A 7,073-nucleotide genomic window follows, 5' to 3' on the forward strand; every position below is an offset into this window, starting at 1 on the left:
TGGGGTGCATGACATCTGGGTGACATGCCACTTGATAGAATTTTTGTCCCTCCACAGTTGAATGCTATGGCTCTGGTGGCTCCAAAGACCTGGGTGATGCCTGTCAGGCCCAGAGGACACTGGTCCTTACCCACAGTCCAACGGAACTTCACCTGCACCTGCTCTGCCCCCACCACCCAGCCTCTGCTATGGCTGTCCTGAGACACTCTTCTCAAGCCTTTATGGCCCAGTCAGGCATTGCTGTCTTGAGAAACCTGCCCACAGCTCTAGTTTAACACTGTGCCATACTGATCTTAGTTCCTTGCTTTGTAAAAACTCAGCCATATCTTCAATTGCCAGCACCACATAAACCAGGTATGGGGGGTACACACACAACTGTAACCCTAGCACCTGAGAGGGGCTGACATGAGAATTAAGAGTTCAAGACCATCTTTAGCTATATAATGAGTTCGAGACCAGTCTGGAAAAGACAAAAACAATCTAACCATATGTAGTTTCATTGTATTAAAATAGACAACACAACAGGATGTGCCATTTTAACCATCTTAATTATCACGTTAAACATATCTATGGTATCGTGCAGACTTTTCTACCAACCATACAAAAAATTCCTTTTATTTTTTTCCAAACTGAGACTCTGCACACCTTAAACACACTAGCTACCCATTGTCTGCCCTCAGTGTTCTGTGGCGCCATTTCTGGGGGTACTGGACCAAAGTCTACTCACCCCAGACAAAGTAGTGATACCACCAAAGTCCAAATTGCTGAGTCGGGCTCATTGGGGTTACTCACAGGAGTCTGGGCAGCTCAAAAGCCCACCAGCTCACCAGAGGTGGACCTCCGGAGCTCTCCGAAGCTTGACAGGTCCAAGAATCTCCCCTCCCCCACAGTCCTCACAGTTTATATAGTCTTGGGGAGATGTCCCAGCCCCACGGGGCATTGAACTGGGATCAGAAGACCTGGAAGAGAGAACTGGAGGACAGGACGAGTGGCTTGTCTGTAGGCTGATCAAACCACTGATTTTACTTTTTTCACACAGGGGTTATATACACAAAAAGGCAGGACATGGGGAAGGGGATGACACAGGAGCGTAGGTGTTCAGGGGGAGTACAGATATCTTCCAGAACAGAGTGTCAGCTGGGTTCAGGGGACAGATCACTATGACTCCACCTATGATTCACTTGTCTTTATCTAAGTTGGTACTATCTATCAAGGCTACCCAAGGTCTATGACTATCCACAAGACCTATGACTACTTGTTCCTATCCAGGCTGGTAAATTTCCACCAAAGCTGCCTGTTTACAATATCTTATAGTTGTCTGTTTCAGTGTTTTTCCACAGAGACCCGAGACTTTGTGTTAGCAGGCTGACTTAGGCCTATGGCTGATTTTAGGCCTTCAGTGTATAAGCAAAGCTGCCCTTGACAGGGAGAGCCCTTCCACCCTTATGCGTCTGGTAAGTTTCTGAGACTTGTGAGTTGATGACTTCCGAGCTTGACATAGCTTCTCTATAAGATAGAACTCCAGTTCTGAGGAAACCTTGTAGGTGGCCTTTTACTCTTTTGTGGGGTCTCTCTCCTTTTTCTCACCCTTTATTCCTCCCCCACTCCCATTTTCACACCTTAACACTAGATGGGAGAGAAAAAAGGAGGAGGGGGAGACAAAGAGAGAAAGAGAGAGAGAGAGAGAGAGAGAGAGAGAGAGAGAGAGAGAGATGAATTTAATTTGGTTCTTCTTTGAGCTCTACTAACAAACCACAACCAACCTCCCTGAATGACCACCAACCACCAACCCCATCTATCAGGGCTCTAGCTAGCATTTATCTATCCTCTGATAAATTCCCAGAATTCCTCGTATCAAATTCTGAGCATCACACAATCACAGAAACTATCTGCAGCTGGCAAAAACCACGCCTCTGCTAGAGCACCAGGCAAATCATAGTCACCTGCTATGAAGCAGGCCCATTATCTCCACACCTGGTTTTAAAATGAAAGCAGAATCTTATATTTCTGGTTTTTTTTTTTTTTTTTTTTTTTAAAGAAACCAAAATCCCATTACAAAACCGCTACACAACACCTAGGCCCTGAGGACCACCCTCTCTTCTACTTTTTCTAAGCATCTTTTCTAAGTACTTCATATGGTGGAATCACAGTGTCTTAGTTAGGATTTCACTTCTGTGAATAGACACCATGACCAAGGTAACTCTTTTTTTTTGTTTGTTTTTGTTTTTGTTTTTCGAGACAGGGTTTCTTTGTGTAGCCCTGGCTGTCCTGGAACTCACTCTGTAGACCAGGCTGGCCTCGAACTCAGAGATCCACCTGCCTCTGCCTCCCAAGTGCTGGGATTAAAGGCATGCGCCACCACTGCCCGGCTCAAGATAACTCTTATAAGGATAGTTTTTAATTGGGGCTGGCTTACAGGTTCAGAGATCAAGGCGGGAGCATGGCATCATCCAGGCAAGCACAGGGCAGGAGTTGCTGAGAGTTCTACATCTTCATCTGAAGGCTGCTAGGAGAAGACTGACTCCCAGGAAGCTAGGAGGAGGGTCTCATTGCCCACCCCCACAGTGACACACTTCCTGCACCAAGACCACACCCACTCTACCAAGGCCACACCCACTCCACCAAGACCACACCTATTCCAACAAGGCCACACCCACTCCAACAAGGCCACACCTACTCCAACAAGGCTATACCTCCTAATAGTGCCACTCCCTGGGCCAAGCATATTCAAACCACCACACACAGTGTTTGCCCTTTTGGGGCATCCTGTTTTGAGGCTGATAGAGGCCGAGGAGCATCCTCCTGTAGATGTGCATCCACTATTTACCCACTGTTGATAGGCACCCAGTTTGCAGCTGCCTTTTGCCTGTGCTGAGCAGAACAGCCGCATGTGTGGTATACAAGTCTTCTGTCGGTTTCTACTTACTGTTCTCCCACGTACATCATCCCGGTGGGATCATGGGATCATGGGGTCAATGGCAAACCCTGCCCATTTCAGTACAGGGTTGCAGTGCCATTTTCCATGGCGCTGGTTCTCCTGCTCACCACAGCACCACAGCACCTCATGGGAGTGTCTCTCTCCTTTTCCCTTCACTCACTTTAGCCGGTTTCTGCCTTCTTGCCTCACGGAAGTGAGTGGCTTTGTCAAGACTTCCTGATGTTGATTTCCAAAAGTCCAAAGAAGCACAGGGATCTACAGAGGAGGGAGAGTCTGCCTGCTGACCCCAAGGGAGATGAAGGTCACACTGGGCACCCACCTACCCAAGGTCTCTGGGGCCATGTCTAGCCTGAAAGAAATCTGCAAACAGAGTCCCCACAAGCTCATGCCCTGGGGCCTGAAGGACTTGATGCTTCAGAGCCACACCACGGGAAACTCTCAAGGAATAGCTGATCTGTCTTTGGGAGACAAATAAGTGGGTTCATGCCTCTTTGACTTTCCTCGAAGGTTGAGGTACCCCCGAAGCAGACAGCCCTGGGTGCATCCTAGTTCTCCTAGGGGTCTGGTCTCCTCAGGGTAGCAGGGCCAGGCTGACCCACATGCTGTTTCTGCCTGCTTGGCAGAGCCTCCTTATCTTCAGGACCAGCCATGAGCACCTGAGGATGAGGCTTTTGTACTTCCCCCCTTGAAGACGAGGAGGTGGAGAGCAGCGAGGAGTCCTGCTGGTGCTGACATTCTGATTTGTCCCACTGCAGGCCCGGCAGCCTTCCCTGACCTTTCTGTTTTGCCAGTCACATCCCAGATTCTACTCAGCCGCAGCCTCTGTCTTACTCCCTGCCCTCTTCTGACCCACTCTTATGTCTGGTCATAGTATGTCATCCTGGTCATTGCTATACCTTAGGGCAGTCCACCCTGTTCAAGTCACGCTCCATCCAGGAACCCCCTGTGCTCTGTCTCCTCACAGTCTAGTCTCCAGTGTCTCTAGAGAAGATCAGGACTCAGGACCAGTCCTGAGTAATGAGTAATGGTGGGTCAAGGGCGGTCCTTCTCTGAGTAATCCAGGGACAACATACTATACTGATGTTGCAAGTGTGTGTGTGTGTGTGTGTGTGTGTGTGTGTGTGTGTGTGTGTGCTCTCCCCATGCACAGAGAGCACTTGGAGGGTGGGCCTTCAGGCACTCTCTTACCCCAGCGGCTCACTCCACGTGTTATCTGGCAGAGCATACTCAGAGCTCATGGAAAAGGTCAGACACTCAAAGCCTCGGTAAGCTTTAGGCCAGGGTTCGAATCCTATGGATGGGAGATCTTCCCACCAGATACCACATGGAGGAACACTGACCTGGGTCTGTTGCTAGAGATTCTGTTCCTAACTGGTGATAGGCAGTGATATACTGAGCAGAGAAGCTTCACTCCAGGACTCAAGGCAACAGCTCACGTGAGTGCTGTCTTAGTCAGGATTTCTACCGCTATGACACTTCCACATCACTGTTCATCACCCAAGGAAGTCAGGAGAGAAACCCAAACAGGGCAGGAATCTAGATGCAGGAACCTGGAGGCAGGAGCTGATGCAGAGGCCATGGAGGGGTGCTGCTTACTGACTTGCTCCTCATGGTTTGCTCAGCCTGCTTTCTTATAGAACCCAGGACTATCATGGCACCACCCAGAGTGGGCTGGGCCCTCCCCCATCAATCACTAATTTAGAAGCTCCTATAGCTGATCTTATGAAGGCATTTTCTCAACTGAGGTTTCCTCCTTTCTGAGGACTCTAGCTTGTTTGCAGCTGTTGCCTCCTAGAATCTTTGGTGCTGTCCAGTTCCCTCTCCTGAGGGCGTATTGGAGCCAGTGACTCTTTTCCAATTAACTAAGAATGTAGACAGTGATGGAATGTCACTTTAGTCTGCTTCCCCTTCCCCCCTTTAAAATCATATGTAGCCCAGGCTAGCCTCAAACTCATTACATAGCTGAATATGCCCTTGAGTTTCTTTTTTTTTTTTTTTTTTTTTTTTGGTTTTTCGAGACAGGGTTTCTCTGTGTAGCCTTGGCTGTCCTGGAACTCACTCAGGCTGGCCTCGAACTCAGAAATCTACCTGCCTCTGCCTCCCAAGTGCTGGAATTAAAGGTGTGCGCCACCACCGCCCGGCTTGCCCTTGAGTTTCTGATCCTCCTACCTCCACTCCATATGCTAAGATTGCAGATCTGTGCCATCATGCCTGTTTTAGGTGGTGCTGGGGATTGAACCCATGGTTTTGTGCATGCCAGGCAAGCACTCTACCAATTGACCTACATACGGAGCTCAATCTACTTCCTTCTTGCCTGCCCTTTTGCTCACACACTTGCTTTAGGGGAAGTGACTTGTCGGTTCGGAGCCACTTGTGGAGAATTCCCTTTGTACAAGGGCTCAAACAGTGGCTTTATCCAGTCAGCATCCAGTGAAGCCTTGAGGTCTCTATCGAGAGGCCTTCAAGCAGCTGCCCACAGCCATGTTGGTGGTTGGGAACAGAGATGAAAGGCACCCGTGGCTGAAGTCAGCTCCGAGTGCCCTGCTTCAGGAGACTGTGCAGGCTCTGAGGGATGGGAGAATTGTGGATGAGAAACAGGTAGGTGCTGTTCCCTGTAGCCATGCCCCCTATTTGAGGGTGGTCTCTTAGGGATCTATGGTTTGGATGTCTGCCTTGGCTTGGAGGTTTCTCTGGAACCCTCACTTCCATTTTTTCTTCTCCTCTTCTCCTCCCTCCTCCCTTCCTCCCCTTGCCCTCACCTCTCCCCTCTCCCCTCCTCTCCCCCTCTCCCCTCTCCCCCTCTCCCCCTCTCCCCCTCTCCCCCTCTCCCCCTCTCCCCCTCTCCCCTCTCCCCTCTCCCCTCTCCCCTCTCCCCTCTCCCCTCTCCCCTCTCCCCTCTCCCCTCTCCCCTCTCCCCTCTCCCCTCTCCCCTCTCCCCTCTCCCCTCTCCCCTCTCCCCTCTCCCCTCTCCCCTCTCCCCTCTCCCCTCTCCCCTCTCCCCTCTCCCCTCTCCCCTCTCCCCTCTCCCCTCTCCCCTCTCCCCTCTCCCCTCTCCTTGCAGGAATAGCTTGGTGCAGAAATGATGCTTGTAGCACCTTATCTCCAGGCTATTTACAAGGATAGAGACCATTCAAATGACCCCGGCCCATCCTGAGAGGAAATTCCGAGGCTGTGGCTCCCCAGCGGTATTGGGGATCTGTTTTCTCATGACTTTGACTCCTTGTTTCAGCAGTTAGAGATAAAGGAAGGAAAGCTTAGACTCTTCTGGCTCTGGGCCTTTGCAAATGCTGTACCCATGACTTGCCCCAGTCTGGAGTCACTTCCTCAGACTTGTTCTCTTTTTATACTCTGGTATGTCCCATATCCCTCTGAGCCTGGTGACAGAGTCAAACTACCTTTAAACCCTTCCTAGCAGTCAGGGAGTGGAAGGAACTGGGCAGAGTCAGATGGAGGGACAGCAGGAGACCACAGGGGCCTGACCATGGGGGAATGAATGTCCCTTGACCATTTTTAATGTGTCAGGCTTCACAGTCCTCACATGAATGGCAAGTGTGTTCATTCCTATTGCTGGGCAAAGAGAATCAGAAACTCATAGAAGTGGACCATCCAGGGCCTGCTGGGCCAGAGGCCGTGTCAGGAGCTCCACCCAGCCTAGCTGTGTTTTTTCTGGGTGGCTGCACAGGTTATGGAGAACGTAAGAGAGGTCTGTCCTACCCTCCCAGATGTCTGGGGGCATCTGGGTATGCCTAATAGTGGATGACTGGTGATCCAGAGTTTCTAGTTTCCCCATTACTTTGTTATCCTGGAATCCAGAGGTTCTGTTCTTAGCTATAGTGCCCAGAGCAGGAGAGACACAGATCCTATCAGGGTAGGAAGTGCAAGGACTCGGAAAGAGATGCTGTAGCTTCGTCCAAGGATCTCTACTTCGGGGGTGTTGAGAGGTCGAGGATTTCAGGTGTGACCGTAGTTCTGACTTGGTCCTCCTGCTGGGATCTATGTCCTGTCAGACGTAGGGTAAAGTAGGGCATGTGTGAATGGCTTCAAAGTTGTACTCTGCTTCCACTGGCAGCCACAGGTTGAGCGGTGGGTAGGATCTGAGTAGGAAGGATTTATAGTTCTTCCTCCTCACCTTGGC

Source organism: Arvicanthis niloticus, chromosome 13 (genome assembly GCF_011762505.2).
Source record: "Arvicanthis niloticus isolate mArvNil1 chromosome 13, mArvNil1.pat.X, whole genome shotgun sequence".
NCBI classification, from domain to species: domain Eukaryota; kingdom Metazoa; phylum Chordata; class Mammalia; order Rodentia; family Muridae; genus Arvicanthis; species Arvicanthis niloticus.